This window comes from Schistocerca cancellata, chromosome 2, assembly GCF_023864275.1.
Source record: "Schistocerca cancellata isolate TAMUIC-IGC-003103 chromosome 2, iqSchCanc2.1, whole genome shotgun sequence".
Lineage (NCBI taxonomy): Eukaryota > Metazoa > Arthropoda > Insecta > Orthoptera > Acrididae > Schistocerca > Schistocerca cancellata.
Window position 1 is genome coordinate 239,511,754 of NC_064627.1, and position 12,525 is coordinate 239,524,278.

Consider the following 12,525-nt stretch of genomic DNA (forward strand, 5'->3'; position numbering starts at 1 on the left):
TAGTCAACTTTAGGTATCATAGGTACCTCAATAGGCATAAAGTATAATGCTGCCTCGACGGAAAAACATTGAGAGCCTCCCTGATTCCCTTCGTTTCGATGTCGACGTTTCCTCGGATTCTACATCTATCTACATCTACATCCATACTCCGCAAGCTACCTGACGGTGTCTGGCGGAAGGTACCTGGAATACCTCTACCGATTCTCCCTTGTATTCCAGTCTCGTATTGTTCGTGGAAAGAAGGATTGTCGGTATGCCTCTGTGTGGGCTCTAATCTCTCTGATTTTATCCTCATGGTCTCTTCGCGAGATATACGTAGGAGGGAGCAATATACTGCTTGACTCCTCGGTTGAAGGTATGTTCTCGAAACTTCAACAAAAGCCCGTACCGAGCTAATGAGCGTCTCTCCTGCAGAGTCTTCCACTGGAGTTTATCTATCATCTCCGTAACGCTTTCGCGATTACTAAATGATCCTGTAACGAAGCGCGCTGCTCTCCGTTGGATCTTCTCTATCTCTTCTATCAACACTATCTGGTACGGATCCCACACTGCTGAGCAGTATTCAAGCAGTGGGCGAACAAGCGTACTGTATCCTACTTCCTTTGTTTTCGGATTGCATTTCCTTAGGATTCTTCCAATGAATCTCAGTCTGGCATCTGCTTTACCGACGATCAACTTTATATGATCATTCCATTTTAAATCACTCCTAATGCGTACTCCCAGATAATTTATGGAATTAACTGCTTCCAGTTGCTGACCTGCTATATTGTAGCTAAATGATAAGAGATTTTTCTTTCTATTTATTCGCTGCACATTACACTTGCCTACAATGAGATTCAATTGCCATTCCCTGCAACATGCGTCAATTCGCTGCAGATCCTCCTGCATTTCAGTACAATTTTCCATTGTTACAACCTCTCGATATACCACAGCATCATCCGCAAAAAGCCTCAGTGAACTTCCGATGTCGTCCACAAGGTCATTTACGTTTATTGTGAACAGCAACGGTCCTACGACACTCCCCTACTCGCTCAGGATTATATTGCTAAGAGGTCACAAAAAAAAAAAAAAAAAAAAAAAAAAAAAAACAATGGTTGAAATGGCTCCGAGCACTATGGGACCTAACTTCTGAGGTCATCAGTCCCCTAGAACTTAGAACTACTTAAACCTAACTAACCTAAGGACATCACACACATCCATGCCCAAGGCAGGATTCGAACCTGCGGTTCCAGACTGAAGCGCCTAGAATCGCTCGTCCACTCCGGCCGGCTAAGAGGTCTCACGTCGAGTTTACTCTTGTACTAATTGCTTAAAATAATTTTCGGAGAAAACATTTAGTACAGTTTCTGACGATGTTTTACACATACCACCGACTTTAAAAAAAAGAAAAAACACATTTTTACGATCATATTGAGGGTAGACTGAAGTAAGAACCAGCTATTGTGTAAGTGGGATACCTATTTGAGATGATACTCATGTTCTACATCTACACCTACATAAATACTCCGCAAGCCACCATACTGTGCGTGGCGGTGGGTACTCTGTACCAGTACTAATCATTTCCTTTCCTGTTCGACTCACAAGCAGAGTGAGGGGGAAACGACTGTCTGTATGCCTTCATATGAGCTCTACTTTCTTGTAGCATATCTTCGTGGTCCTTACGTGCAATGTATGTTGGCGGCAGTCAGCTTCAAACGCCGATTCTCTAAATTTTCTCAATAGTGTTTCTCAAAAAGAACGTCGCCTTCCCTCCAGAGATTCCCATTTGAGCTCCTGAAGCATCTCCGTAACACTTACATGTTGTCCAAACCTAGCAGCACCAAATCTAGCAGCCCGCCTCTGAATTGCTTCGATGTCTTCCTTCAATCCGACCTGTTACGGATCCCAAACATTCGAGCAGTATTCAAGAGCAGGTCGCGCCAGCATCTTATATATAGTCTCCTTTACAGGCGAACCACTCTTTCCTAAAATTCTCTCAGTAAGCTAAAGTCGACCATTCGCCTTCCCTACAACAGTTCTCACGTGCTCGTTCCATTTCATATTGCTTTGGAACGAATTACCCAGATATTTAAACGACTTCATGGTTTCAAGCAGGACACAAGAAATATTGTATCCGAACACTGCAGGTTTGATCTTCCTACTCATCCGCATTCACTTGTATTTTTCCACACTTAGCGCTAGCTGCCATTCTTCACACCAACTGGATATTTTGTCTAAGTCGTCTTGTATCTTCCTTCAGTCACTCAACTTCGATACGTTTCCGTAGACCACGGCATCTGCAAATTGCCGCAGATTGCTGCCGACCCTGTCCGCCAAATCATTAAATACATAACAGCGGTCCTGTCACACTTCCCCTACGTAATGGATTCTATTATTTAAGAAGTCTTCGAGCCACTCACATACCTGTGAACTTATTCCACATGCTCGTACCCTAGTTAACATCCTGCAGTAGGGCACGGTGTCAAATGTTTTCCGGAAACCTAGAAATTTGGAATATGTCTGTGGCCCTTCATTCATAGTTCGCAGTATATCATGTGAGAAAAGAGCAGGATGAGTTTCGCATGAGCGACACTTTCTAAAATCATGCTGATTCGTGGACATAAACTTCCCAGTATCAAGAAAATTTATTATATTCGAACGGAGAATATGTTCAAGGATTCTGCAGCTAACAGAAGTTATGGATATTGGTCTGTAATTTTGCTGGGCCGATCGTTTACCCTTCTTGTATTGGAATTACCTGCTCCTTTTTCCAGTCGCTTGGGACTTTGTGCTGGGCGAGGGATTCATGCCGTAGAGTACTCTTTGTAAAATTGAACTGGAGTTCCATCTGGACCTGGTAATTTATTTAATTTCAAACCTTTCAGTTGTTTCTCTACGTTAGGGATGCTTATTACTATGTCGTCGATACGGGAGTCTGTCCAATGGTCAAATGATGGTATGCTTGTACGATTCTCCTGTGTGAACGATTTCTTGAATGTGAAATTTAAAACTGCGACTTTTGTTTTGGTATCTTCAACTGCCACACCAGACTGTTCAACATGGGACTGAATAGAAGCCTTAGACCCGTTTAGCGATTTTACATAAGACCAGAATTTCCTCGGGTTCTCTTGCCAGACCTTTTGCTAAGGTGTGGCGGTGGTAGCCGTTGTATGCTTCGCGCGTATCTTTTCACAGACGCCCGAATATCTAATAACCGTCGCTTGTTATTTGTGCGTTCCCTTTTGAATCGAGAGTCCAACAGCCTCAGCATCTTCCGAATTTCGTTATTAAACCATGGTGGTTCTTTTCCGTCCTTTATCCACTTACTAGGCCTATAACTCTCCAGATCATGATTTTTGCTCAAACTTTATTCATAATTCCTCTACATCCATCTCACTGGGACTAAGTGATGCCAATTCACTGCCTAAGTGTGACACTAATAACTGCTTATCTTCACGCCTCACTGGAAACACTCTAACCTTCTCGACTGATTTATTAACTTTCGTAATCATGGTTGTTATACAGACCTCGACATCGCTAATCCCCGTTTCTATGCTGACATTGTCGATAAGGTACGGCCTATTTGTAGCGACAAGTTCTAATACATTTCCAGTGCGCGTGGGCTGCCGAGCTAGCTGCTCGAGACAGTTCTCAGAAAATGTGTTCAAAAGTATTTCGAGTGATTGTCTGTCTGTACCACCCGCAATGAATCCACAGACATCCCAGTGTATACTCGATAGGTTAAAGTCGCCTCCAACTAGAATTGCATGATCTGAGTATTTATGCGCTATTGATCCTAGACTTTCTTTGAATGGCTGTAGAACTGTCACAGCAAAACCACGTGACTAATAACAACATACAACAATTAACCTGGTTTCACCTACATCTGTTATACGCGATCAGGTAACTTCACTGTCACACTCAACTTTGGCCTCACTATTGCGGTGAACATTCCCCCTCCTATGGTCTCCAATCGGTCTTCCCAATATACGTTCCACGAGTCGCTAAGTATCTCCGAGCTTTCCACTTCTGGTTTCATCCAGGACTCGGTCCCAAGAATAATATGAGCGCGAGAACTTTCCTGGAGGCCAGTAAATTCGGGAACTTTACGATTACTTACACAGTTAAAGGTAAAATTATGATAGTCGAAGGGTCTTTATTCTGAACGCCGTTTGACTTCCCTTGCTGCATATCGACTGGCGTGTGTTCATCAGAGCACCTCAACCTACTGCTCTAGCCTTAAAAACACTCATGTGCACTCCACAAGTACTCTGCAAGACTCTGCAACCCGAGCACCTGCTTGGCTTGTGTAGTGCATCCATGACCTGTGAAGGAGAGTCCTATAAATCCCCATACGATAACGCAAGTCTAGAAATCTACAGCCAAGACCACCACAGAGTCGACGAAGCCTTTGGTTGAGACCCTCCACTCGCTCCAAACCAAAGGACCCCGATCATATCTGGGAACAAACTGCAAATTGCGAGCTTTACTTGCACCCCGCGCACGAGGCCAGCAGCCGCCTGTACGAACTGAGGATTGCCTCATAACCCATGCGATAGTCATCGTTGGTGCCGTCGTGAGACACAACTTGCACCCTGCATTCTCTATCTCCGCAGGCAAGGTCGCCTCCACATCTCGGATGAGGTCCCCTGGCAGACATACCGAGTGCACATTGGCTATCTCTCCAGCCCAGAGCTGTTCAGCAACCCCTTTTGTGGATCAATAAAAGATGTTATTGTTGTTGTGGTCTTCAGTCCTGAGACTGGCTTGATGCAGCTCTCCATGCTACTCTATCCTGTGCAAGCTTCTTCATCCCCCAGTACCTACTGCAACCTACATCCTTCTGAATCTGCTTGGTGTATTCTTCTCTTGGTCTCCCTCTACGATTTTTACCCTCCACGCTGCCCTCCAATACTAAATTGGTGATCCCTTGATGCCTCAGAACATGTCCTACCAACTGATCCCTTCTTGTAGTCAAGTTGTGCCCACAAACTTCTCTTCTCCCCAATCCTATTCAATACCTCCTCATTAGTTATGTGATCTACCCATCTAATCTTCAGCATTCTTCTGTAGCACCACATTTCGAAAGCTTCTATTCTCTTCTTGTCTAAACTATTTATCGTCCATGTTTCACTTCCATACATGGCTACACTCCATACAAATACTTTCAGAAACGACTTCCTGACACTTAAATCTATACTCGATGTTAACAAATTTCTCTTCTTCAGAAACGCTTTCCTTCCCATTGCCAGTCTACATTTTATATCCTAAGCCTATAAAAAAGGAAACAGAATTTGGTAGTACCCAGTTCTGAGTACGTCATTTGGTAAAAGCAGGTAAAGAAGCGATATGAAAAGGGGTGATCATGTAAAATCACTATTATTGAAGCGAATAGAAAATTCAGACTCGGCGGAAAGATTCTGGGAAGACGCAGCGTATCTGCAAAGGAAATCGCATACTAGATGTCAGTCTGAACAATTCTAGAGCGTTGTTCAAACGTTTGGAGTCTTATCAATCAGATTAACAACAGACATCTAATGAAATTTACACACGAGTTGCTAGGATCGTAAAAGGGTACCCTTTTCCGCACGAAAGTGCAACTAAAATGCTTGGGGAACTCAAATTGGAGACCTTGAAAGAAAGAAAACCGATGTATTCTCGCGATACCTTGTTGCGTAAGTTTAGTGAATCTGTAATCAAGGCACAGTGCGTGACCATTCCGCTGCCACTATCGTTTATCTCACGTGTGGAAAATGCGACTGAGATAAGAGAGATTACAGAGGATACATAGCCGTGGTATTTTTCCCTCTTTCTATACGCGAACGAAATAGGACAGAAATCGCTAATACTGGTAAGGGGTATCCTCCACCATCAACTGCACAGTGGCCTGCGGTGTATACAACCGATGTAGATAACAACATAACATAAACACTGAAGACAAATACTCATCTATATATGTATACAGATCTAAAAACTCAAACTGTTTGGCAGATTCCCGCCGCTTATGCACTATTGTTGAGTTGTCAGGATAGAGAATTCAGCTGTAGACAGCCATTGTGGACTTGTTAAAAAATCCTGGGAACGCTTTTCTATGAAATCAATATCCAAGTGGACATTCCTTCACTCAAGATCGTAATATCGTTTGGGAAGTAGTGCAAATGTGGTTGCAACGAGTGATATCTTAACAGCCCACTTCACTGTATGCAGCCAGTAATTCCTCAATGTCTTCTTCGTGACAAGAAGACTTCGTTTTCCCCGAAAGTTCAAATGACCCACTTGTAGCTTTCCAATGCTCATACTTCTGTGTCCTCCAAATTTTCTTCGAACTTTTTCCCAAGCAATACCTCTCGTGCATCTCGCCCCATTTGTATCTTGGCAGTGGAAATTGTTAGAAAGATACTCGTGAGGTGCTGGAATACTGTTGCGTCTGTATGTCTTAGTATTCCTTTTTAGGAATTATGTAGTTAAATTCAACTTTATGTAGACTGGAGGAAGAAGAACTTTATTTGGTTCATCCCGTTTATTGGGTCTCGCTTTATCTTCTGCAGATGTTTATGTTATTTTTGTTAAACAGGAACCAGGAAACTGAAGGGAGTAATCACGTATGGCGTTCCCCAAGGCTCAAACATATGTCCACAATTGTTCCACGTACATGTAAATATACATAATATATAATATTCAACAAGTACGCTTAGTCCTTTTTGCAGATGACATTAGTATTGCAAGTAACCATATATTCAGCAACAGAAGAAATGGTAAGCAGTCTTCTTAAAAGTGTCGTTGAATGGTTTTCAGCAAACGGTCTGACTCTCAGTTTTAAAGATCACAACATATTCTGTTCTGCACGTCTAGAGGCACTTCAGCAATAATAAGCGTAACACATGGTGAGAAAATCACAAATTTTATGCGTCCCTACTGATGAAAACTTAAACTGGAAAAAATCATTTTTGAGCTCCTAAAACAACTTAAATCAGCCAAATTTGCACTTAGAGTTACCGTAAATGTTAGGGAGAGACAAATCAGTAAGATGGCAGTAATGTGATATGGAATAATGTTCTGCAGTAACTTCATCGCGCAAAAGCGTGCTGTAAGGGCAATATGTGGTGTCACCCATGATCATCTTGCATGAGTTAGGCATTTTGGGTACTGCTTCAAAGTATATTATTCCCCAATGAAGTAAATAATCCACTGCGATTGAAAAGGAACAGTGATGTACGTAATTGCAATACCAGAAGAAGTGACCTTCATTACTCCGCATTAAGGTTATCTTTAGTAGAAAAATTGGTGCACAATGCTGCAGCTAAAATTTCTGATCACTTACCCACTGATATAAAATGCCTGACAGACAGAAAAGGAAAATTTGAAAACACAATGAACAAGTTTCTCCTTGACAACTCCTATTCTGTATAAGAATTTCTGACAAACAACTTTAAATGTTCAGCAAGTAGCCATATTTACAAATTAATTGTGATGTGTAAGTAAAATGACTCGTTCCACGTCATTAAGATTTATCGTGCAAATAATACATGGGTCTGACCATGAGAATTTACTAAAAAAGCTCTGCATTTTGCGTTTTCACCGACACGACAAACGCTCAACTGGCGGAAATTAATCACAAATTACTCCCAACGCAATGTTTATGCTGTCGTAGGCGCTTTATGATGTGGTGTTGCGGAGCAAGTTTGACATTATATTGGGAAGCTACAAGTTTTGGTTTGTCTTTTGAGAGGGACACATCTCTGAGAAGGTAGTTTGGTCACGACGGTGAAAGTAGCTGTGGTTCACTACTATATATTTCGTGGACACAGTCAAGATCAAAAGGACGTTGTAATATGTCACTTACAATGTGTACAGCACTTTCCATTTCCCAGCGAATTAGCTCGTCGTGACTGGCAATCTGTTATTATAAGGGGGTGACTATAAGGTAGATTATACATTATTATTCACTTCTTTTCTGTAGTATCAGTTTATGTAAACAACAAAAACATCAGTTGTAACTATCGTTTCACTCCCATTCAACCACTGGAAAGGAAATCACACACAACTTTTCTTCTTTGTTTATAACAAATTTCATAACCCTGTAGAACACGATACGATACCCCAACTCTATCTTTATCATCGAATTTACATCCAAACCACAGTTAGTACAAATTACATATTCCTGACTTGATCGAACAATGCTGTGATCAGGATGCTAGAGAAACCACGTAAGTAGCAACAGTTGTTTGTATAATTTAAACACTTCCGTGATATTATATATATATGAAAAGAAATTGTTAGTATGTACCCAGTCTACACCGTTCTTATATATATATATATATTTTATGGAATTGACGCTCATTTCACGTCTACACGCTATTCTATACGATAATGCGGGGAAATCATGCATATATGCAACTATATTCCGTAGCTTGTCTCCCATATCTGATTAATGAAAATTATAGTACAGTCATTAATATACTCTCTAGCTATAATAATACTATTTTTTGGATGCATATAGTTGCCTGGTTAAACAAAACAACGCTCATGCACGTTGTAGCAAGTACTCACCACCTTTTCTTAAGACATCATATTTCGCAACACTACCAAAATCAGTCATAAGGACAAAGTGTCGGATGTATCACGCTCAACAGACAAACTGAAACTGCCAGTGAGATGGAAGTATTTAAGACAGGAGGGTGAACGAGATAAGTTTTATCTACGTAAGCGATAGGTGTTCGCTTTGACAACACAGATAGTAGAGGGTGTCGCACCGTCTCAACAGCTCAAATCCAGCACCGCAAATTGAAGAATGATTACAAAACTATATGTGATTAAGCAAAAAATGCGATTCAAAATCAGACAGCGCTGTGTAACTCACGGTGAGTTTAGTCATCCTATTTTGCTGATCAGTGTTACTGGTAGACACTACTGATCAATGTTACTGGTAGACACTATTTCTTCTAGATTCTGGTTTACAGTAATTTCACCAGATGCATTGTATCTTAACAGTTACAAAGATTATGGATTTATACTACAGATTGAACTGCCTTACTCTGTCCACAGCATATTCGGATTTTATCTTATGTGATAAGTTCTCTCTTCAGTTAGTAAGAGTAACGGCCTGTCAGACTTCTTTAAGTGAACCAAACCAGTTGCTACTTGCCTCTGACATTGTCTACCCACTACAAACGACGTTTATTGCTCTTTTCGATAGAAGTTTCGATTAAGTCACAAAAATGTTTCGATATTCATAACCTTGCGACGATGCAGAGCCGTATCAAAGGCTTTTCGAAAGCCAAGCAACACAACTCCACCATTTACAGTCTTCTCGATCTTGTGGACGAACGGAGTAAGCAGAATGTAACACAATCGGTGTCAGCAGAATTTATATAGATTCTTACAGAGGAATTTATCCACTCTTCTATGAAGTCATCATCACGAGCGCAAAATATTCCACATTTCGAGTTTTACCATGACGCTGGACGATGCCTTGTTCCAACTAGCTACGAAAAGCTGTCGCTAGGCGAAATTTAAATTTTGCGCGCAAGCGTTTCCGAATGAGTTTACCAATCGGTCTGGAAATTTGGCCAGCCTTAGGGAAGATCCGTAGACATCTAAGGAAATGCGAACCACGGGTATTTCGCTGCAGTCAATATAAACAGTCTTCTTTGTAACGATGATGGCGATTTAGGTCTCCAAAAACCGGGTGCGTACCACATTTCATGCGGATGTGACATGTCTTAAGTGGGGGTATACTGTTAGAGCAGCCTAGTAGAAGGTCAAAGAACATCAGCGGCGCACATTTCTAAAACAACCAAGCAAATCAGTTGTCATCATGCGCTGTCAAGAATATAATCATGAAATGAAACACGACATGGTCGTTAGCATGGTGCAACGGCAGGTTTCTGGGACAACGTAATAAAGGAGTCTATCAAAATAAAGGTGTCGGTTAACCTAATAAACTGAGAAGGAGGTTTTAATTTAAACAAATTTTGGGGATTAGGCACTCAATTTATTACGATCTCACCAGCTATATCATCCACCAGAACTGGAAAACGCTGGGACAATGTACGTTTGATGGAATATCATTGTGGTCTCCGAAAACCAAAACAGCATTGACGGCCGTAGAGGGTGTCGGCAATCGAACACGGCTGCAAACAAACCAACGACACTGCACTGTCTGATTGGAGTCCAGGCAGCGAGAACGCATGACGGTTCGCAGCACCTGAACAAGACCGACTGGATCGGTCGTCGTAATACTGTACATAACAGTGGAAATAACAAAGCTGTTGAAAACAAGGAAGCACAGCATTAGACGTATCAGTATTTCGAACCGATTTAAGTACCTGCCGTGACATATGTATCTATACACACTTGATCAAAGAATCGAGTTCTTAAGGAGGTTGATATTCTTCGTGTGTATCACTTACTAAGCATTTCAGGCAGAATGAAAATAAAGAAAAGTTTATATTTTTAGAATTCAACAACTTTCTAGACACAATCACAGGAACGAAAGCTATTTGTTCATGCAACTACACTTGTAATCAGCAAGCAACCAAGTAACAAAATTTAAAACGCTGTAAACAAAAGAACTGTTTTGCTGATCTCAAAGGACTTAAAGCAGTATAAATTGCAAATAAAAGGCAAATCTGCTTTTACATACCTGTAACTGCATGTTCCGAATATAGTGCATGGGAAGTACGCTATTCTAAACTTACTGAAAAGATGACTTCACAATTAAAAACCTTCACAATGGCTCATTGTCAGAAATGTGTCATGAAGCTTCTTTGCAGCAAGAAGACTAAATGGGTTAAATGCAACGCATAAGCTTGCTTGTTTTTGGGAACCATACGGAAAGCAATATTGCGTGCGCTTGGTGCGTGCAGCACTGAAAGAGGGGGAACTCGCAGAGCACTGTATCAACAGAAGAGCGATAAACCCACGGGAACAGACGTCGGTGATATGAGCAGATGTTGCTTCCCGCTTTGAAGATATCCCGTTCTTTCCTATTCACTTAGTCTGCAACATCACCAACCTCATTGCTCGTAATTGTTGTGGAAAGAAACTATAAATCTCAATTTTGTGGCAGTCAACAAATATTTTACTCACTGTGGGAAGAAACATGTTGGACGTTCTTTGCAGTACAATATTCCAACTCTCCACTTTCACCACTCTGATCCTTTCTTGAGGAAATACGAACAGCAAGTATACTTTTCCGAGTACTCTCCTTCTACTTCTGGACGGGCTGCCTTCCCAATTTTTATAAACAACTAGATGGAGATTTTGGGATCTGACTTCACTTCTGTTTTAAAATTTGTCGTTTGTTACTGTTAACACAATGACAGTTCAGAAAGTGACCGAGTATTTTATTCACACTGAGGGTAAAAGGAAACTGTGTTGTGAGAAAATGAAAATGTCACATGAAAATTTTCGTTGGATGATTGTTTTTAAAGATTTTCGTAAAGTCCTAACTCTACAACAATGCCTAGAATCGATTCGTTCAACTTTTGGGGAGTAATCATTTTAAAAAAAGGTAGTTCACAATTGGTTTGCAGAATATCGTCGTGTTTCCTTCAGCGAAGACTTCTATGACGGTCGACCAAAATCGTTTGTTCCAAAAATCATTGATGCTTTGTGTAACACTATTGAAGAGGATCGGTATAGGGCTTACATACAGTGTGAGACGGGCATCCTTAGGCATAACGGAGACTGCACTACATTTGACTCTGCACTAACATCAGCTGTGTACGAGATCTGTTCCTGATGGATTTCACACAATTTGACCGAAGTTAAAAAAAGGAAAAGTAGATTTATGTCAACTGGAATAAGAAAACGTTCAATTAACTTCGACAGTGAAAACGCAGATTCCATATACAACATCGTAACAAGAGTCGAAACTTGGATTTATTCGTACAAACCAGAAACCAAGCAGCAGTCAACTGTTGGACTGGTCTAAGATGAACCTAAATGAATAACAGTGGTTTTTTCACAAGACATTCAAAGAAAATGATCGCTTGTTTCTTTGGTTGCAATGGAAGTGTAACTACTGCTTTACAGCATGAGTGGGCACATGGGGCCCGCTAGTGGTTTTTATGCCGCACGCCAAGACGACGAGAAAAATCCGCCTTGAACGAAGTGTTCCTTCCCGTGCGCGACCGAAGATTTCCACTGGGTCGGCCACGTCAATACGCATGCTATTCGCGGAAACGCAAACCAAGTTGACACTCGGAGTGATGGCTGATGGGAGCGCTCCCACCAGCCACCGCGCAGAGTGTTAACTTCGATCGCGCGAATTACGAATAGTACGACGCGCAGTGCTTCTCCGGTTGATCTGGTTTACTTCCATTTTGTCTGTGCAATAGTATATAAATATCCAAATTTAGTAGAAACCTGAACCCTACTAAACAACCTAAAATAAGTAATGAATGTCGTGCGTATAATGAAGAATGGACAAAAACATATTTCTTTACTGAAACACATGATAAGGCAGTGTGTGTGTTGTGTAATGAATCGCTAACCGTGTTCTACATCTACATCTATACTCCGCGAGCCACCTTACGGTGT

The 12,525-nt window shown here is 41.3% G+C and overlaps 1 protein-coding gene across 2 annotated transcripts in view; it reads right to left on the minus strand.

Moving 5' to 3' along the window:
• LOC126161577 (lactosylceramide 4-alpha-galactosyltransferase-like) overlaps positions 1 to 10,828 on the minus strand; it is a 150,410-nt gene extending 139,582 nt beyond the window's left edge. The window contains exon 1 of one of the 2 annotated variants that reach the window (XM_049917518.1): positions 10,625 to 10,828. The gene's annotated coding sequence lies outside the window, so the exon portion shown is untranslated. Of the gene's footprint in view, positions 1 to 8,529; positions 8,611 to 10,624 lie in introns of those variants that run through there. The other variant, XM_049917519.1, reaches the window with a different exon arrangement.
• Between the last annotated feature and the right edge of the window lie 1,697 nt (positions 10,829 to 12,525).